Genomic DNA, 22,990 nt, shown 5'->3' with positions numbered 1-22,990 from the left:
AAGAAATGGGTCTATAGTACTCTTTCTTTGGAATGTGGGTTATAGTGGCTTCGTAGAATGAGTTTGGGGGGGGTATTAGTTTCTTGAGTTCCCTGTAGATACTGGATATTAAGCATTTGACAGATGTATTATTGGTAAATATCTTCCCCCAGTTGGTTGGCAGTCTCTCTACTTTTGTGGCTATGCTTTTACCTGTGCAGAAACTTTTCTTTTTGGGCAGTCTCATTTATCGAGTTCAACCTGTTGTGACCCTGGGATTCTGTTCAGGAATCTTTTGCCTGTGCCTATGAGTTCCAGTGTCTCTCCTAATCTATCATGTAGCAGTTTCACGGTTTCTGGTCTGACATGGAGATCTTTGATCCACTTTGAGTTAATGCTTGTGAATGGCAGAAGGCTAGGGTCAACTTTTAGTTTTCTGCATGTGGCTGCCCAGTTTTGCCAGCACCAATAATTGAATAGACTGTGTTTGTTCCACTGTATACCTTTGCCTCATTTGTCAAATACAAGTTGAATATAGGTATGTGGTTCTATTTTTGAATATTCTATTCTGTTCCATTAATCTTCTGGTCTGTTTTGTGGCAATACCATGCTGGTTTTGTTATTATGGCTCTATAGTAGAGCCTGCAGTCTAGTATTGTAATACCACCTGCATATATCAATTTGGGGAGTATAGCCATTTTCACTATCTTGGTTCTCACTAGCCATGAGCATGGATGTCTTTCCATTTCCTAGTGTCCTCTTTAATGACTTTTGTTAGGCTTTTGTAGCTTTCATTAAATAATTCATTTACATCTTTGGTTAAGTTAATTCCTAAGTATTGTATTCTTTTGGCGGCTATTGCGAAGGAGTCATTTTCTTGATTTGGCCTTCTGTTTGTGTATTGTTGGTGTACAAGTATGCTACTGACTTCCGAAGCTTAATTTTGTATCCTGCCACTTTGCTAAAGTGGTTTATTAATTCTAGAAGTTTGAGAGTGGAGCTTGTTGGGTCACTCAAGTAGAGGATCATGTCATCTTCGAATAGGGATAGTTTAATTTCTTCTTTCCCTATGTGGATCCCTTTGATGTCCTTTTCTTTCCTTATTGCTCTGGCTAAGGGTTCTAGCGCTATATTGAAGAGAAGTGGAAAGAGTGGACATCCCTGTCTAGTTCCTGATTTTAAGGTAAATGGTTCCAGACTTTCACCATTTAGTATAGTACTGGCTGTAGGTTTGTCATATATGGCTTTGATTATTTTAAGGAATGTACCTCTTATTCCTACTTTTTCTAGTGCTTTCAACATGAATGGATGTTGTATTTTGTCAAATGCCTTCGCGTCCAAAGAAATGATCATATGATTCTTATCCTTTGCTCTACTGACGTAATGTATTACATTGATTGATTTGCTAATGTTAAACCAGCCTTGCATCTGTGGGATGAAGCCTACTTGATCGTAGTGTACAATTTTTTAAATTTGTTTCTGGATTTCGTTGGCTTGTATTTTATTGAGAAGTTTTGCATATGTGTTCATTAGAGAGATAGGTCTGTAGTTTTCTTTTTTGGTTAGGTCTTTCCCTGAGGATGAGAGTAATATTAGCTTCATAAAATGAGTTTGATATTGCTCCTTCTGCTTCTATTTTTCAGATGAATTTCAACAGTATAGGCGTTACTTCATCTTTTAACATATTGTAGAATTCTGTAGTGAAACCATTTGGACCTGGGCTCTTTTTGGTTGGCATTTCCCTGATTGCTTCCACAATTTCATTGTATGAAATTGGATTGTTCAATTTATTTCTTCATTGTTCAATATGGGCAGCCTATATTTATTTAAGAAATCATCCATTTCTACTAGATTTTCTTGTTTCTTTGAATATAGGCCCTGGTAGTACTTATTCATAATGGACTGAATTTCTTGGATATTGGTTATGATTGTTCCTGTGGGGTCTCTAATCTTGTTTATTTGAGTCTCACCTCTCCTTTATTTGATTAATCTTGCCAGGAATCTGTCTATTTTGTGCATTCTTTCAAAGAACCAACTTTTTGATTTATTAATTCTGTGTATAATGGATTATATTTCAATCTTTTTTATTTCTGATTTTATTATTGTTGTTTCTGTCCTTCTAGTTGTTTTAGAATTAACTGTTTCTTGCTCCTCCAGGTGTTTTCATTTCTTTTTTAGGTTATTTACATGCTCCTTTTCTGTCTTTTTAATATGCACCCCTAGTGTGATAAATTACCCCCTAGAACTGCCTTTGCTGTGTCCCATAAGTTCCTTTGAGAAGTCTCTTGATTGTCATTACATTCAAGAAAGTTTCGAATTTCTTGTTTGATCTGATCTGTCATGCAGGAGTTATTCAGAAGTGTGTTGTTCAGCTTCCAAATGTTTGAATGTTTTTTGACTGCATTGTTTAGAATTAGTCTGACTCCAGTGTGATCAGATAGAATGCATGGGATTATATCAGTCCTCTTGTATCTGCTTAAGTTTTCTGTATGAACTATTATATGATCTATTTTGGAGTGTGTTCCATGTGCTGCTGAGAAAAAAATGTACAAAGTTTCGCCATTGGATGGAAGATTCTGTGTATATCTGTTAAGCTCAACTGGGCTATGTTATTGTTTAAGTCGATGGTGTCTTTGCTTAACTTTTGTTGAATTGACCTGTCATTTGGTGAGAGTGGTGTGTTGAAGTCTCCCATTATGATTGTGTTTGATTCTATCTTGTTCTGTAATTCTAAGAGAGTTTGCTTGATGAATTTGGGGCTCTAGTGTTAGGGGGGTAAATATTTATAACTGTAATATTGTGGGTATGGATTGTGCCCTTTACTAATATGTTGTGGCCACTTCTATCTTTATTTACTGATTTTACTGAGAGGTTAATTTTGTCAGAGATTAAGATTGTAACTCCTGCTTTTTTTCACGGTGCAATGGAGTGGAAAATTCATTTCCATCCTTTCACCTGGACCTTGTTTCTGTCTTTGGCATTGAGGTGGATCTCTTGGAGGCAACATATGGATGGGTCATGTTTCTTAATCCAGTCTGCTGCTCTGTGTCTTTTGATTGGATTGTTCAGCCCGTTCACATTTAGGGAAATTATGGAGAAGTGGTCAGTGTCCTTTGTCATTATTTAATTTTACTTCTGAGTTTCTTTCTCTCCTTTTTTTCCCTTTTCTATTTAGTGATTTATAAGTAATTGCTTCTTGATGGGGATTCTAGCTGATCTGCAATTTGTTCTTGATTATTTAATATTTTTTGTAATGCTGGTATGGCGTGCATGTATTCATATAGCTTCTCTTTAGAATAAAATATTCTTGTTACACCCTCAAATGTAAAAGCTAGTTTTGCTGGATAAATCAGTCTGAGTTGGCAGTTGTTGGTCTTGAGGGTATGAATGATGTAGTATAGCTCTTTCTTTGTTTTTGCAGCATTTAAGATCAGCTCATTGGTATTCGGGTCTAGTGTTTTTACTATGATGTGTCTAGGATCTTGCCTATTGGGAGTCCTGAAAGCTTCAATAATGGAGTATTTTCCCTTTTGAGGTTAGGGAAGTTCTCACCTATGATTTTGGTGAATAAGGGTTGCATTCCTTTATCAAGGAAGTCTGCCCCTTCATCGATTCCTATTATACAAAGATTAGATTTCTTGGCTGTGTCTGCTAGGTCCCAGAGTTCTCTTGGTGAATTCTGACTGATCTTTTCAGGCTGATGATTCTCTCTTCCAGCTCTTGTGTTTTTAGCTACTGTTCCTGATGTCCTATTCTCCATCTCAGTCAATCTGCTGCTTAATGACTCCATTTTTGTTTGAATTATGGACACTGAGCTGATCATGTCTGCTGAGAGGGTATTAATCTTCCACTTCTCTTTTGAATTCGAGGAGCTCCTTGGTAATTTCCTGCTTTTGTTTTTAGAATTCTGCTTTAATTTTATTAGCCATATCCAAAATCATCTCCTTGAATAGAGACAGATTTCATGTCTCTTCAGGTGTCATTTCTTAGGATGATGTCATCTCTCTCATCCCTTAACTTTTGTTTCCTTTTGGGCTTTGTGTGGGACTTTGATTATTTTTTTATGTTTTATTTCGTCTTTGTGCTTTCTATGGCATTGCGGACTGTTGTTGTAGGTTTGCTCTATAGTTGGTAGGTGTCAGTCTTTACTTGGCTTGGGACTGGTGGTTCTGGGAATCTGTATATACCTGTGGTTCTCAGCCAAATTGGTCCTGCTGCTGACTAGGTCAGAGTTTGCCACTTTTGCAGGTGTTCAGCCTGTTCCCAGAGCCTATGTGCTGCTGCTGTACAGCCAGCTTTCAGCCTAACCAGTGGCCCCGCAGTGGGCTGGAGGATGAAGTTGCGCACTTCGGTCTCAGCTAGCCCAGCGGATGGCTAGTTTTCCTGCCCTGCTCCCGGGGGCAGGTCCCAGCTGAGGGCCTGGGGTTTGGGGGATTTTGAGTGCTCTCAGTTAAACTAGCCTAAATGGTTTCCACCCCTTTCCCAGGGTCGTGGGCCAGCCGTGGATGTGGGCTCTGAGTGAGGAGCCACACCTCTCTGACTCTCAGAGGGTGAGCTTGGCCCCTGCGGTCTGTGCTTCAGTTTCCTGCTGAGTTTCAGCCACTTTGGCAGAGAGTCTGCCTGTGACTCCCTGTGGGGCCTCTTGGTGCTGTCTTGCTGGAGACTCCCAGCATGTGGGCACCCCTCTCAGGGCTCAGGTTTGGGTCAGTCAGATGCTGGTCCCAGACTCCTGCACACCCCCACCCGCTGTTGGAAAGTAGGGTCTCAGCATCCCTCAGTCTCCAGTTTCAGTGGCCTGTGAGGAGGCTGTTGGGTGGGTGGGAGCAGGGACACCTTCGCTCCCTTTGGTGGGGTGCTGGGTCTTAGCTCCCACCTGCCAGTCAGTCTACAGTCAATCTCCTAGGGGAGGGGGCTGTTTGTGGAAGGAACAGGATTCTGAATTCCTTGCCTCCTTGTGCTTGCCAGTCTTTCTTGGGCAGGGTGGAGGGGTCTGGGTTAGGGTCTGTAGCTTGCCACCAGCTCTGCTTTCCTGATTGGTTTGGGGGAACCCGCTCTTCAGCGTTTGGCTGTGAGCTGCTCTGTGGTGTTATAGGGTCGTTCACCTCCCCTCTGGTCTGTGCAGTCCACACCGGGTCTGTGTGAGTTTCTGCATCTGGATTCCGCTGCTTGCTGGCATTGCTGGAGTTCAGGGCTTCCCGGGCCCAGCTCCCTCAGCTGCGACTTTCGCGGCTTGATGGCGAGGGGTGGGGGAGGGGTCCTCGCATTTCAGATTCTTTGAGAAGGTTGGATATAAGCTTTATCTGGTTTTCTTGTCTGGTTTGTGTACTTCTCCATTGCTTCTTGAATTTTTAGTTGTGGGTTTCTTAAGATAATTGGCTCCTGGGATTTCCTGATTCCTTCTTTTTGTGGGAGAGAGGTAGGCTGGGTCCCTATTGTCTCAGCGCCATCTTCTCTCCTCAAGATTTATTAACTTTTTAGTTTACAGTTATTAGAGTGTTCTTTCCTACTTCTTCCTTCAAAATTTTATTATAAAAAAAACCACAGGGCAAGGAGTTTGGCCTAGTGGTAGAGTGCTTGCTTATAATGCATGAAGACTGAGGTTCAATTCCTCAGTATCACATACATAGAAAAAGTTGGAAGTGGTGATGAGGTTCAAATGGCAGAGCTCTAGCCTTGAGAAAGTCTAAGGACAGTGCTCAGGCCCTGAGCTCAAGCCCAGGACTGGAATAAAAAAAAAAGTATCACAAAAGAAGCTCCACAACATATTTTTAACCATAAACTTTCCTCCTTTCCTCCTTTTCCTTCTTCATATTCTCTTGTCCCTCTTGTTCCTATTTTCCCTCCTCCTCCTGTTCTGTAGAGCTGACAGGAATGAGAATGTGCTTTTCACTAGAGGTGGGGCAGGTAGGCTTACTTCCAAGTACTATCTACTTTCAGGGTCTGGTTCTTCAAAACATTTTCTTGAATGCCTTGTTATTTTGACTATTGAAACTTTAGTGCTATGGACACTATCAGAGAATTTCTAATTACTCCTTTTTGTTTTTCACCTCAGAGACTTGTAGTTTGGGAATTTATTGATGGGAAGATGGCCTGTTGGAGGAGATGGTTCTGAAATCTATAGCGCTATGACTTTAATCTCATAGAGAGGAGAGATCGAGAATAAGTCTCCTGTACCCCAGGCATCTACTGCTAAGATTCTCTACTCTCATATTAATTCCTGAATCATAGTCAGAGTAAACATGAAAATGCTCATAAATGTGTTTGTTGTGAATGGCTCTGTCTTTGTTCCTTTCCACTGGTTCAAAAATAGTTTTTATCAATTTTCTACTTCTTTTATTTGTTTATGCTGAGTGCGTCATTCATTCTACTTAAGTTAGTAGTATTTACCTTGTAATAGCAGAAATATAGTACCTCTACTACTTAATTCAATTGGACCATAAGGATGATGAGTGATGGGAAGGAAGATGAGAAAGCAAAGACAGCACTGAGACAATGTACATTAATGGCTTCACAAACCAGTAGCTTTTTGAAACTCTAAGGGTAAATGAATGATGTATGTCAAGAATCTAGGACATGAAAACCTGTTCCTACTGTGGCCTGGTTAGAGCACAGAGAATGCATTGTTGTCTACCTGTTATTGAAACTAGGAAACTAGAACCGCTCATAGTGAGAATGTCCTTGCAAATTTTCTAATATTAAGCTGAGTGCCAGGGCCAGCATATTGTGTTCCTGTAATGGCGATGCTGAATATAATGGCAATGAAGAACTAGAAAGTAGTAGGAAAGAGTAAAACTTCTCTCATCTTTCCTTCTGTCTCTGGAGTATAAGCAAGAAGCCAAAAGAAATATCAATTGCATAGTCTTAACCTGAACCTCCAAACCTTTTTGGATCTATTCTCTCTATCCTGGGAATATATTTGGAATGAAAGACAATGACTCATATATTTACCCGTTATCTTTGAATCATCATCATCATCATTAGTCACTAATAATATTTTTTTCTGTTCATGCGTCCATAAAATAACACTTTCACAGTCCCATCAGTCATTTAAGGATCATTTGAAACATACTCCAGAGGCACTACTTAAATCATATCAAAGATCTTTCTTATGACACTTATCTCATTGCTTATTTATCTTCTTTTTTCAGTGCGAAACTGGAGAAAACTTGCTCAATGCCATTGAATTTGGACGCTCATACTGTGTCACTGGGTATTCTTTTCCCTCTGGCATACAAACACGTATTTTCTTGCTTTTATCTATGACCAAATATCAGGAAGTATAAAATCAGAATAAAAATAGACTCTATCCTTGGAGGAAAACAGACATTGGTGTCTTCTCATTAGTGTCACTCACGTTAACTCTGACCTTCAGACTTCTGGAGTCCCTGCTTAAACCTTGATGTTTGTGTTCAGCTGTCTTTCCTATTGTTTGAATTTTGCCTTCCTACTCTGGGGTGCCTGGAAGATTCGTTTTCTATGCAACTCCCTTGAAACTTCAGAACTGCCCTTTTTGTTTCTTTGAACCTTCTGTAAATTCTTCTCTCTTTTTTTTTCCTTTGGATTCTCTTATTTTTACTCATTCCTGTGACAGCCTGGTGGGAGAATCTCATTTGCTTTCTACTCAATCAGACAGGTGTTTAATTGCTTCCTTAGCACTTTGAAACAGCTATTTTTACATAAGATTTCTTTCTCATTCACTCCTACTTGATAATGTATCTCTTACTTTATAGAAGACAGCAACATTTAAGCCATTATTATGGTGTTGATGCACATGTAATTATGGATAATTCTTTCTCTAGTCAAAAATTAATCTCTTTCTGCTGTCATGGAGAAGAAACTGCATATCCTGTCCCAGATTCTGAGTACAGGATCCCCAATGACTGGATTAAAATAAAAAGTACAATGATAAATATTTAATTAATGTAGTTTCATTAATAAGTCTAGTATTTTTCCATGTAACTTATCTAGGTGTCCCTGATGTAATTTGATTTGCTTGGTGACAGAAACTATTTGGAAAAAAACAGATTTAAAAACTGTTTGAGAAGTGGCTTCTCAATGTATATGTGATTACATACATGCTATTTATATAAATTTAGCTAAATACATATGTTATGTTGTTTTTGGTCAGTCATGGGGCTTGAACTCTGGGCCTGGGCATTGTCCCTGGGCTCTCGAAGCTACCAACCTACCCATTGAGCTACAGAGCCACCTCACATATGGTACATTGACACTCATATTTCCTTTGTGTCCACTTTCAAAAGAATTTTTGTACAATGCAGTTAGTCTGAAAGAAATTTCCTTACATTTACAAAAGCTTCCTGGAAGCATTAAAACATGATCTATAGCAGCTATTGACCATAGATCATAGTCCAAATAGGAAGATGACTAAGTACAAAATTAGTATAAAATCTTAGTTGTAGATATATTCAAGTTTGTTTATTCTGCATCTTTTACCCAGTACTACAAAAGATAGCATTATTATGAAACAAATTGCATCTATTTGATAGTCTTCCCTTTAATCTTTCTCCTTTTTTGTTGCCAGTCCTGGAGCTTGAACTCAGGTCCTGAGCTCTGTCTTGGGCTTTCTCAAGGTTAGAGCTCTACCACTTGAGCTACAGCACCACTTCAGGCTTTTATCTATGTGGGACCAAGGAATTAAATCCAGGTCTTTGTGCATGCCAGCTAGGCAAGCACTCTACCACTAGACCAACTTCCAGTCATTCCCTTCAATCTTTCTAATCCCTTATAGACAAAGATCATTGCATAATGGTATTTATGTGCTATACATTGTGTCTACATAAAGTAACTCAATGATCACATTGCTAATTAGGGAGATTTGTAAGTTACAGTAATGAATGTATGTGTGTGTGTGTGTGTGTGTGTGTGTGTGTGTAAAACACCACTGATCATAAATATTAGTTAGACAGTTATATGTCAGCCTGACCAAACTTTTGTATCAGGAAAACATGCGTGTGTATTGACAAAGCTATTGATTTATAACATGAGACTTCATTTATCCAATTCTGATAATAAAACTTAGTGCTTGCAATCATTAAATGAATCAAATGAAGTATTGCAAGCCTTTAATTTACTAAGGTCACTTAATTCGCTCAACAACTTTGTGTAGTAGCTATAATCTCACTCTAATTTTGATTGAGAAAAGTAGGCTTTGGTGGCAAATTTGTTGTTTTTTGTTTTTTGCCAATCATGAGGCTTGAGCTCAGGGCCTGAGCACTGTCCTTGGACTTTCTCAAGGCTAGAGCTCTACCACTTGAGCCTCAGCAACACTCCTGGCTTTTTGCTATGTATGTGGTACCAAGGAATCGAACCCGGGTCTTCGTGCATGCTAGGCAAGCACTCTACCACTAGGCCAAACTCCCGGCCCTTTGGTGGCAAATTTGAACTCAAGATTCTTTACTAAGATTTCATGCTTTTAATTGAGGTGTGTGTGTGTGTGTGTGTGTGTGTGTGTGTGTGTGTGTGTGTGTGTTTGTTTCTTTTGAAAAAAATTGCTTATTGCTGTAGAGCATTTAAACTGAAAACTGAACATTATACTCGCACCCTAGCATTTTAAGTAACATTCAGCCCTATTTTCCAATATTTCAACTAGGAGGATAAAGCAGGCAGAACTTTAGTGAGAGAGACAATTGGACCACCACAAAATATAGAGCTCTTCTGTACCGTGTCTCCTATTGAGTTCTCTACCCCAAGCAATAGTCAGCGAGTGAGAGATGTGAGAGAATTTCTAAAATAGTCTATTTGGACCCAGCAGAGCCATACTTGAGATCTGGTTATCCAAATATGTTGCTTTAACTATCACCTTGCAAAACAGCATGTATATAGTGAGTAGCACATGCAGAGCTCTGCTCGAGACACAATCAAAGTGAAGAAACAAAGTATATTTACATCCTTCACTGAATTCCTGCAAATTTTCAATCTTTCCATTATTTCCTTTTGTGCAGCAGTAAAAATAAATTAAACCCAGTTGTTTCTATTGTCTTATAGCTTAATGTAATCCTAGTTTTCAGTAGGATTTCACATGGGAGTCCAATTAAATATTCTCATAGAAAGAGGTTATTACACAAATACAGGTAACCTTACCCCAGATCATTTGTTTAATGCTTCATGCCATGTGACAGTGATTACTGAATGACTAGCAATAAAAAAAGAAGTCATCATGACCAAAAATGCTCCTTTGTGTACCTTAAAAATGTTATAATTCTAATCTTTAGAAGAAATATTTTGAAATCATTGCTGTGTTGCATGTGACTATATGTATTCATGTCCATATATTGATATTTACTAATAGAGGGAACATTACCAGTCATGCTTTATTTCCATAATAATATATGAGAAATAGTTTATATTAAAACTTATATGTGACATGTTTCATGTTAATACATCCTTAACACAACCTTATATGCCTTGGTAATACAGGTAATCTGAAAATTTCTTCCTTTTTTCAATTTTTGCCTATTCAATCCTCATGCCATCTTTTTTCTGTTTAAAATTTGCATATACTAATTAAACAAGATTGTTTCCATTTATTTATTTTTTTAAATTTTATTTTATCTATTTTTTCATATATTTTTATTGTAATTAATAGAAGGGTTACATGATATTTGCCAGATAGATGGTGCATTAATTCCCGTACATTGATACCCTTTCACATGTCTTGCTCTCCATTTCCCTACCCCCCACCCCCACCCCTCATCTTGTTTTCCCCTGTTCCCTATCCAATTTCAAATAACCAAATACAAATATATCCTATATATCAGGTAACAAAGTGAGATACTGTAACAATATGAGATAACTAAGGGACAGCAAAAGAGATGAGAGATAACAAAGCACATTAAGGACAACAATCATTCATTATATGGCTTTTGTTTCTATATCCTAGAGGTCCATTCAATTAGCTTCATACTATATGGCCTTATGTATCAAGGTTTTGCTCTATTGCAAATCTCTGCTAGAAGAGCCCAAGGTTTCTATTAATTATGACAAATGAGGGAAGCCATTGAGCCTAAGTTCCTTTGAGTCTGGCTTACTTCACTTAATATGAACTTTACTAAGACTTTCCATTTCCTAACAAATGGGGCAATGTCATTCTTCCTGACAGCAACATAGAATTCCATTGTGTACAAATAACACATCTTGTTGATCCACTCATCAACTGAGGGACATATAGATTGGTTCCATATCTTTGCTATGGAAAATAGTGCTGCAATGAACATTGTTGTGCTGGTGAATTTAGTATGTCTTTGTTTCTGGATGATTGGGTAAATGCCAAGTAGTGGAATTGCTGGGTCATAGGGGAGTTCTATGTTTAGTCTTTTGAGGAACTGCCATACTGCTTTCCATAGTGGTTGAATGAGTTTGCACTCCCACCAACAGTGCCGTAGTGATCCCTCCTGGCCACATCCCCTCCAGCATCTGTTGTTATTAGTTTACTTGATCCTGGCCATTCTAACTGGAGTGAGGTAGAATCTTAGAGTTGTTTTGATTTGCATTTATTTTATCACCAGAGATGTTGAGCATTTCTTCATGTGTCTATAAGCCATTTTTGTTTCTTCTTCAGAGAAGGCTCTCTTTAAGTCTTTGGCCCATCTTTTAATGGGATGGTTGTTACTTTGGAGATTAGTTTTGGATTCATTCAATTTTTTGAGCCGATGATATATTTTAGATATGAGGCCTTTGTCTGTTGTATAGTTGGTGAAGATCTTCTCCCACTCTGTAGGCTTCCTAATTAGTGTACTAGCTATATCCTTTGCCATACAAAAGCTCTACAGTTTAATGCAGTCCCACTTATCCAGCCTTTCTCTGATTTGTTGTGATGCTTGGTCCTTATTAAGAAAGTTTCAACCTGTGCCAAGGAGGTCTATTGTATCTCCTATTCCTTCCTGTAAAGTTTTCAGAATGTCGGCTTTTACCTCCAGGTCTTTGATTCATTTGAAGTTAATTCTAGTACAGGGTGACAAAGAAGGATCCAACTTTAGTTTTCTGCATGTGCTTAACCAGTTCTGCCAGCACCACTTGTTGAAGAGGCTATCTTTCTTTCATTCTACTTTTGGCTCCCTTGTCAAAGATTAGGTGGCCATAGGTCTGTTTCTCAAATTTGGGGATGGAAAGAATTAGGGCAATTTACTTTTCAGGTATCAGTATACAATTTTTAACAGAAATTGTCTTGCATATTATCAGGTTTTAAAGGGTGTAAGACATCCTGTATAGAATTATTTTATATGAGTTTTCTGATAATATTTTGGGAATTAAATGTAGTAATCATTTCATGGCTAGCTTCAGGAAGTCATGAGTTGACCTCTAGAGAGGCTTAGTAAAAATGCACAAGTTATTAACTTTAACTCTGTCAATACTAGTTTCAGATAACATTTGGCACAGAAATAAGCTAGTAATTATATAATCTAGTTTTCCTTAAAGGAAAACATATTTAGGTCTTCTTTATATATTTAAAGACTTGTTTGAACTTTATTTAACATTTTGGATTGAAAATAATTATCTTTCACACAAAAGGTAGAATTTAAATTTTCTCAGAAATAAATAGACTAAATTGTTCAACTATACTATATTTTTTAAAACTTTCCATTCAATCTTTAGCTTGTTGAAATGAATTGTCAGTCCTTTATCTGCACAATCTGTCCAATTATGCAGATGAGATATAGATGTATATAAATTTTCTTGTTTAACCAAAGAATGTAAACCCGGGTTTCCTCTAAAACTATAGAAAAGAAATGGTTTCTTAATATAGAGAAATAGCACATAGTATTACATTCACTATGATATGATATTGCCACATCATAGTAGTACTGAGACTCTCATTTAACAGCCATTGTTTTCTCTTTTCTAAAATCCTTATTTTAAAGGTGATGTACAGTCAGGCAAAGATTATTTTTCTTTTTGAACAATGTTACCCCTTCCCTGGCTCTATCCCAGTTTTTCCCTCCCGTTCCCACCCACAAGTTCTATAGTTCGTATGCCATAGAGTGTCTAGTTAGCATCACCCATTTGCATCAACACCGAACTCACAATGATCTGCTAATGAACACATCTTCATAGGAGCAATTTTCTTTTCTGTATCTTACTCATGTTTTCAGCTGGACTTCTACCCTCATTCATAGACCCTAACAGTGTTTAGATCATTTCTGAGGCTATTGCCAGCATCCCTCTGCATATTACCATTGGTTCAGCTGTAGACTGAGCCCATGAGACCTAAAAAGAATAAAATCAGAGATTCTATGAGGGAATTTTCTCTGATTTCTTTGCCTGAGTCCTGAGTTCAAACCTAGTATGAGACAGAGAAGGGGGAAGGCTGCTTTTATCTACCTTCTACAAAGAATTTCCAGAAGATATTTTTGTCTAGGTGATGAGGTGAATGCACAGTTTCAACAAATATTGACAGCAATAAGTACTTATGTGATATTGTTAAAATACAACAACGACTAGAAAAATAGTGCGAAAACCAGATCCTTAGTAATACTGGGTAGCTACTAAATCCAGGCGACTGTAAATCTGTCCCTGAATCAGAACATTTGAGAGTTGTGAGCCAGCACATTCTTGAATAAACATCCAATCAGTTGAGATTTGTTTTTATAGTACCTCTCTGCATGTTATGCAACAATAAAAATTCCTACAGTCAGACCATGGAGTCAGAATTCTCTACATTTTTGCGCTTTGGACTATGGAGACAGTTAAGCCAAGCACAATCATCATTGGGTCTCAGATTCATTTTTATTACATTTATTAGAGACAATTTGGTCAGAGGTTCCTTTGCTCCAGAACAGTGTGAACTGGATTTTATAGAAACATAAAATATTCCCCTTATTTTTACTGTGTACAGCTTGCAATCCTAGAATTGTTGTTGAATATAAAGACATTCTTTTAAGACAATGAAGCAGACGTCTGAAAAGAAGCAGAGACTAGATAAAAATAGAATAATGCTAGTTCCACAGCATGTGTTACCAAGAGCTACCCATTGTCATGTTTGTGAACCTGAAGTATATATTAAATACACTGTTTAGTTTAAAGCCATAAGACTGATGTTTAGTTTTATTTTCTCCATGTAATCATAGAATCTTAATACTTTTTTCTCTAAACAAAGCCTTTATATTATTCTGCATTTTCACTGTTACCATATAATACTATGGCAGAAGATTTAAATAATAAAGTGTTAATAGGAATGACAGTTTTAGATCTTTTAAAAATGATTTAGTATGAGAATACGTATCATAATAGAAAATATATTAGTATAATATATTAAATATTATAAAATATTATACATACTATTATATTATGATTTATAATATGCATATGGTCAATTATGTTTATATGTATAATTATGTATGTACATGTAGTACAGGGCACTGTCCCTGAGCTTTTATGCTAAAGGCTAGCACATACTTTTGTTCTTGTGGCTATTATATAATATTATGTCATATATATTATGTATTATTATGCATAATATATTATAATGTGAAGTGAGATGCTTGAAAACATTTGATATTAGAGACAGGAGTATTGAATGTTGTTGATTGCAAATATATTCATTTGTTTCTACAAGATAGATTTCTAGTACTAATATTCTGAAATCAATCTTTACTGTGAAGTTATTTGCTTCAAAATTTTAGCATATGTGAAGCTATCAGTTTCTTAAAAACAAAACCATTATATGTGATGCTTTTTTCTTTCATAAATATCTAAACAATGGACATTTTCATATTCTTTAAATTTAGGAGGTCATTTGATGATGTGATTTGAGCAACTATTGTTCTGATTGTAGGACAATAATCAGGAGGGAAATGTTTCTTTTGTGTGTGCCAGTCCTAATGCTTGAACTCAGGCCTGGGTACTATCCCTAAGTTTTGTGTTCAAGGCTAGCACTTAACCACTTGAGCCACAGCTCCAATTCCACATTCTTGAGAGTCTCATGGATTTTCCTGGCAAGCTAGCTTTGAGCTAGAACTCAGTCTCATGAATAGCAAGGATCATAGGCATGAGCCACAGGTGCTTGTCTTCCATTAATAGTTTTTAAATAGAATCGTGTGTGTGTGTGTGTGTGTGTGTGTGTGTGTGTGTGTGTGTGTGTGTGTATGCTAGTAGTGGAGCTTGAATTCAGGATGGGTCTTCTGTTGCATCTTGACTTTTTCACTCATGGTGAGCAGTCTACCAGCAGTTGTTACCTTTTCCTAGTTAATCAGAGATATGCATCTCTCAGATATCTCATCTCAGGCTGGCTTGGGATATACATGCTCATGTATAAGTCACCTTGGTAACTAAGATTCTAAAGATGAGCTGCCTCATACAAAATGTTTCAATTTAGTGTGTCCATTAATGAGCACATGCTTCTCCCCTACAGGGCAGCTTGAGCAGTGCCACCCCTTTCTGTCTCTCCACCTTTCAATCTATCCGAACTCCTCTCAACCCCTCAAGTTTCTCAGTTCTTTTTCACATATGCATACTGGGAACTATGACTACATTCACCTCCCCCCATTAACTCCTCACCCCCCTCCTTAGTGAATCAGAATCATTTACAAGTTCTTCAGAACTATGGATGTAGTTCAGTGTTGGAGGATTTGTTTAACATGTTCAGTACTAGATTCAACCCCTGTTCCTTTACTCTCCCCTCTCCAAAAATATGAAGACAATTATTTTCCCCAAACGCATTTCAAAACTTATGTAGTTGGGTTGGGAGTACAATGGAAAGAGTGGCTTTTCTTGGGAGATAATGTACTTATAAACTAATTAGTTGAATGAATGTAGAAATGATGTCTTTAATAACAAAACAATACTTTATACCTATACAATGTTTGATATTACCAAGATTCAATTTTTTTAAAATTTTTTTCATATACTTTTTATTGTAATTAATGGAAGGGTTACATGATATTTGCCAGATAGAAGGTGCATTAATTCACATACATTGATACCCTTTCACATGTCTTGGTCCCCATTTCCCTCCCCCCATCCCCACCCCTCATCTTGTTTTCCCCCTTCCTTATCTAATTTCAAATAACCAAATACAAATATATCCTATATATCAGATAACAAAGTGAGATTCAATTTCTTATCAATTTGATGCCTTTGAATTAGCAGCTCAAATTTATCTGTTCATTCAATAAAATGATTTATGTACAATTTAGTATTAATGATTTTGACTATATTTTCCTTTTTATTTCCTGAATTTCTGGTTTAAAATATAATGATTTTCTTTTTCCTTGTATGGGACTTTCTCTTCATTTTATGTTTAGATATGTTATTGAGTGGTAACACACACTTCTGTATTGATTTAAGGGAATTCTTTTTAAGAGTTTCAATTTGATACTTGAATTGAATTATACTAGTTGGTTTTTGTTATTTTGATTTATTTACAGTATTCTCTGCTGACCAGAAATTTTCTTTTTTTAGTATTTGATTATTGTTACATTTCAATTTTTAAACCAAATATCCATTTATAAAAGTTTTCAGGTAATATCGCAGTCATTTTTTAAACACCAAGTATCTAAAAATAATACCACACATTGAGTTATAAAGAAATAAAAGAGACATGACTTTTAGAGGTTGTGTCTAACAAAGACTTCATCTATAATTTAAAATTGCAGGTATGAGTTATAGATTCCCATGACAAGTTTGTATACATAGCATCAAGATTAATGACATAAAACAAATAACTTCAATATTTTCTTAAGATATGAATAGTAGTTTGATAGTCTTATTATATAAGCCAATTTTATAATAGTATAATGAAGAGAAATGTTACATATAAAGGGCAAGTATAAATCTGACATAAACACTATTATTATTAAATCAAATAACTTCCTAACATTTTCAGTTTTAAATCACAGAAAATTGTCTATAAATGATGACACATCTTCTTATCATAGCTCTCTGTCACATGAATGTCAACTCTTCTTTTTTATTCCTGAGGTTTTTCCCATTACAGTTTGATAACTAGTCAACTTCAACAATATTTTTACTGTAGTCAAAATTATTAATAATATTATTTGTGCTGACAAATATTTTGCCTAAGAAATGTTTTCATGCTCTGGTATCATATTTGAACTGTCTTCCATTCTAATTTTCATATTTCTCTCTATCATTCTCATGAGAAAAGTCAGAAACATACACAGTAAGAATCTAAATTTATCTGTCTTTCCTATACATAGGAAATTGTCCATGATTCATATGCTGAGAAGTCACATGCATTTAGCTGATTTAAAAGATCACATCAGTCATATACTATTCAGTACTGTTAGTCACATTTTATTTTTATGCACCAAATCTATAGTTTCTGTAGTTCAAGATGAATAGATCAGTCATCTTTGCCTCAGATTTTTCATCTGCTTGGAAGTTAAATTGTCTTGGGAGTTTATTTTTTCACAGAGCTTTTGTCTGGTTTTGGTTATAAGGTTACTTTAACATCATTAAATGACTCAAATAATTGCTTCTCAGAGTCCTAATGGAAGAAAAAGCAAGTACTTATTCCTAGAATTTTCATAAGTGACAAAACTTATGCTTTTGCAACATTCCCTATACTCACCCTTTGTGTATAAATGCAAGTATGAAAAAGTAATTACTTAACAGTGCTTTTAAATTTTCCCATAAATGGTCATAGGAAGCAAGTTTTACCATTTTCACAAATGCACAGCACAGCAACGGAGGGAGGCAGAAATGAACCTCTAATGTGGATTACAGTTGGAGGTTTCAATTTGACCTCATGTTCAGGTAAATAAAAAGTGGAACAATGTTATATGTTGCACATCTAGAAATATTACAAGTACACACGCAGATCTTATGCTTACATACATCTTCCTTGATCGATTAGCTTAGAATGTCTAGAAGCGTTGTTAGCATTCCCTTTCCACGTCTCAATTTTCCTTCTTTTTCCCCCTATATTTTATTGCATTTAAATAAGGAATTTAGATCCACTATGTCCTTTTGTGAGTACATGTGAATCAATGTCACCCCTTTCATCAAAGCTGGATTTTTGCTATCATCCTCCAATGAAATCTGTAGAATTCTGGAGAAATATGTGATACTGCTATTGAAGAAGAGACTTCATACATAATAAACCAAGAATGTTATAGTATCAGAAACAATTAGCATCAGAAAATAAGAAAGTTTTCAGCACAAACATGCATATACACATTTGAACACAGTTGGCAGATGTCAAGGTGGATGTATTATGTCAGGTGGCACTAGATAAAACAAGATTTTTTTTTTGCCAGTTGGGGGTTTGAACGCAGGGCTTGAGCACTGTCCTTGGACTTTTTCCTCAAGGATAACACTCTGCCACTTGAGCTACAGCACAATTTATGGCTTTTTCTATGTATGTAGTGCCGAGTAATTGAACCTGGGTCTTTGTGCATGCTAAGCAAGCACTCTACCACTAGGCCAAACTCCCGGCCCAAAACAGATTTTTTTTTTTAACTGATGAAATGGATTGGTCTTTGAGATCATTTAAGTCAGTCTTTTAATGTTGTAAGGAAAAAATGTAAACTGATCTTGGAAGAATAGTATTGGTACTTATTCAAAGCCTTCAATAGGTTATTCTGTAATATTACAGTTTTTAAAGCAGGAATTAACACTTTTTTGTAAATATTAGCTGCAATTGCAATATCCAGTGACTACTTTAAAAACAAAACTACAAAGGAAAGGATATGACTGCCATGTTCAATAATGAATTTCTTCATAAACCTAGCCAATTAAAACGTGTTATTGGGACCGGGAGTGTCCTAGTGGTAGACTGCTCATCTAGCATGCATGAAGCTCTAGTTTTGATTCTAGGTACCACATACACAGAAAAGGCCAGAAATGACATTGTAGCTCAACTGATAGGGTGCTAGCCTTGAGCAAAATGTGTCCAAGGACATTATCCAAGCCCTGAGTTCAAGCCCCAGGACTGGCAAAGAAGAAAAAGAAAGTTATTTCTTTATCATTAACAACTCTGAAGAGTGAAGTCTTAAAAATGCTGATTTTCCTTTATACTTCCTTGTGGAGGTCTCTTGAGTGACAAACTTGTGGGGAAAGTAAAGTATTCTTTTCACGTTCATCAAATAAATGCATGTCAAATAAATGATTTTTTTTTTTTGGTCAGTTGTGGGGCTTGAACTCTGGACCTGGTCATTGTCCTTGAGTTCTTTAGCTCAAAGCTGATGCTCTACTACTTGAGCCATAGTAGTATTTATAGCAGTGATAAAAATTAAGCAATGAAAGAAAGTTTGACTAAGCTATGCTGGTCAAAGGTTGGTAAATTTCATGCCGCCACCACGGTCATTCGATTAACGTGCCTCCGGTTTTCTGATGGTTAATTGGAGATAAGTGTCTCCTGGACTTTAGTTCCCAGGCAGGCTTTGAACCATCATCCTTAGATCTCAGCCTCCTGGGTAGCTAGACTTACAGGCATGAGCCACCACTGCCGGGCTCACATATGAATTTTCAAAATGAAATTATAGGCTACTTTATTATTGTATGCAATTGTAATGTGTTTTCTATGATAATATGTTTAAAATAGACATTTCTATAAAAACAATATAATTTATATCACTGTTCTAGGGTCCTGAGTAGTTTTCATTCGAGTTAGTCTTATAAGAAATGACTTTAAAACTCTGAAGATTTGACTTTTTACCATCACTTTTAGCTTTTTAGTTCTAGGGAAATTTGTCTTCTTCTTTGTAGAATATGATGGCAAGTTTCCCTGTATTTTGAGGTAGAAATTTATAAACACATCATATGATTATCAAAATATAATTCATCTTTTATATAAAATATTCAAAACTAAAAAAAGAATAATTGAGGAAAATATTGGTAAAAGAAACAATGTCATAGGTACTGTATTTCTTCGCATCTTTAAAGAAATTCCTTATTTTCCTATTATTACATAAAAGGGTGTGGTCTATCTTTTCAAAAGTAAAGAAGTAACTTATAAATGCCACAACTCATAGTAGCATCAAATTTTGTTTCCATTAACCTTCAAATACAAAAGTACAGGCAAAATTAAATTTTAACATTTGCAAAGAGTTTTTTAGTGTAATTCAGACTTTTCCCCCCAAAATACAGGCAAATAAATGGACGAGAGAAAGCATAAAGAAAAAGTAAATTAAAGAACAATTAAAAAACATGTGTTCATCTGAATTTGTTCTTGGGATTGCAAACTTTGCTTTTGGTTTCATACATGTAAAAAATTATTTCCTTTGCTCCTTTTTAAATCAACATTTGCCATCAATGCTTCTACTTGACTTTGAAATACAATAAATTTTGTATAGTGGATAAGAGAAATCTCTCATCTTTCTATCAACATCTGTCCTGGATTGTTAAATACAGAGGGTCTCTATACAGCCTTGAATGTTTTGGGCAGGCTCTGGGAACTTTTCTGGGGATTTTCAAGGGGACAGTCCATCTGACTCTTATGATCAGCGAAGAAACAAAGACTCTAATTGTCCTTGATACAGAGGTACATATAACCACAAGACCTCACTGGAAATAATATCTTGCTTTGTTGTTTGGGACCTCCCTCAAATTCTCTAAGCTCTGTTATATGATCACCAGAAGGCTGAATTGGTTAGACATGCCATTCGGGCTCTTGATTTAGTCCAATTACTTGCACTCTAAAGAGCGCACAGATAGACAGCTGAACGTAAGGGGAGGGGAGAGCTCAGCTACACAATAAACATAATGTGTCCTTAGTTTGGAGGAACAGAGGGGCTTATTAAAAGATGAAAACTGGTTGTGAATGGGAAGCTTAGAAAAATACGTAGCCTTGAGTCCTCTCACTAGTGTTTTCTTGCATTTTCCATTGTATTCTGTTTTCTGCATAACCAAGTGGCCTCACAATCTCATAAACAGCACATAGAATCTTTCTCCATCCTCTTTTGGTAGAGATGACTACCACCCTTTCATCCTGAAAGGTCACAGTGTTTTGATTGAAGCAGTGTACACTTGGCTTTGAGTGTTCTCTCTGTTGGTAGTGACATGTCTGTTTGTTTTATAACTGGTAGCCTGTCCTCAAACAAATGGAAAATTTCATCTTTCCATCTCTTAAACATAGATGTTTTCATGTTTTGACATGAAAAGAGGCGAAACACACAATGGTATTTAGTATTTTCTAACATGTATTTTAAGGATTCAATGATTACTAAGAATAATAAAGTAATACTGTGAAAAAATGATAAGAAATATTATTATGCTAGTAGTAATACATAAGAAAATCAGCAGTTCAATAGCAAACTAAAAAGTGATAGATGAAAATTGACAAGTGTCTTAATTTTATGTTTGATAGTTATTGCAAAGATATTCTTAAAGCAAATTTAGTCTTACAGCAAACTCTGAAATACAATTACATGCTAAGGTGAAAGTGAAAAACTGATCAAGAATATCTTATCCTTGATTTCCACGTGGAACTCATTGGATTTGATATTTTAAATCCTTCTTCTCTAGACTTGTGTTTGTAAACTTGAGATTGGAAGAATTTACCTTTGTTGTTGTTGTTGTTGTTCTGTTTGCTCAAGTGTTCATTTTCGTCTCCTACTCCCTTTGATGTTTCTTTACAGTGCTGCAAGATCTCTTGAGTTAATAATGTGTGCTAGCTTCTCTTTAGTACTCAGCAGCCTTACGAGATCTAAAGTATCTAGCATCAGAATTCCAAATAGAAGAGTCAGAAACAAGTCCCACAGGCATATTCTCCCCCCTCCCCCACCCCATCCGGGCCCAAATCTAGAATGCTTGTACTTTGAATCAGCAGCAAGCCACCAGTACTAGCGACTCCCACATACCCGGAATCTACCAGGCAGTAATCACACTGAGCTAGACAACCACAGAACTGGAGAAAACTCCTCAGAACACTAAAGCCCTGACCATACATTCTGGTCACTTCCTCCCTGGGAAGAAGTTAGGAATTGAGATTTTCTTTCCTCTTAGTTACCTTGTGCTTGAGCCACTATGAAGTGTAAGTGTATACAAATCCAAAGCAGTGCATTTGTTCTCAATGCTCTCTTGTATAAAACATTCTCTTTCATCAGTTAGAAAGAGACAAAACAGAAAACATCCTTTGGTTAGGTCTCTAAGTTATAAATGTTGTATGTAACTTTCAAGTTTTTCTTCCACACTTTTTCTTTGGAACCTAGTTTTCCCTGTTTTGAGGTGTTATAGGGGATATATATATATATATATATATATATGCGCAAGCTTAACATTGTTCTCAATGATTCTCAGTCTTTCTTGTCCGTGCACAGATTCAGGAAAGATTGCAGCCAATTCCTCCATCAGCCTTTCAACCTTCTCACCCTAAAAGTGAGAATTGAGGGTGGATTGTCCTCTCCTTTTCTTTTCCCTCCACAGAAAAAGTCAATAGCTAGAAGTTCCTCTCTGAAAAAGAACTGCCTAGGGGAAGTTTTTAGATCAGTGAATGTCAGGAATTTTCTGAACAGCTTCCTTGTGACTAGTTTGCTAGAATCTCAACTGAAATTCTCACAAAAAAGCATTATTCTAGGTATTGTTGTTGAGTTACCTTTTACTTGACAGAAAGGAGGACCTACGACTACTTATTCTAGACTGTTATCTTTGAGCTTTGACTTTTTAAAACTACCATTTAAAAAAACTATCCAAACCACTGCCTATTAAACAGCAAAATCCTTTTAAGGCTTAATACAGTAAAATGATCAGCTCCCTAACATGCTGTTATTTGCCATAACGATTGTCATATAAGTCTGCTGTTATACTTTAACTTACAGTTCACATAAAAGGAAACAAAATATCAAGGGAAATATATATTTATATTTTTTTCTGTGAGCAAATTCTGGATTCTGGAAAGAAAGTCAATTATTTGTTTTCTCAATAGTCTCAAAGATACAGTTATAGAATTGTTCGGTTTCTACTTCTCCAAAAATGTGTAGATTAAGAATTTTAAAAATTAATAAAAATGTATTCTACAGCTTCTGAAATATTTTAATTAAAAGTGATTGTGACTTTGAGAAAAGGTTAAAACATGGGCCTTGCTAAAAATATT

The sequence above is a fragment of the Megascapheus bottae genome, chromosome 8 (assembly GCF_031878675.1).
Source record: "Megascapheus bottae isolate mThoBot1 chromosome 8, mThoBot2.hap1, whole genome shotgun sequence".
Taxonomy (NCBI): Eukaryota; Metazoa; Chordata; class Mammalia; order Rodentia; family Geomyidae; genus Megascapheus; species Megascapheus bottae.
This window is presented reverse-complemented; position numbering follows the sequence as displayed.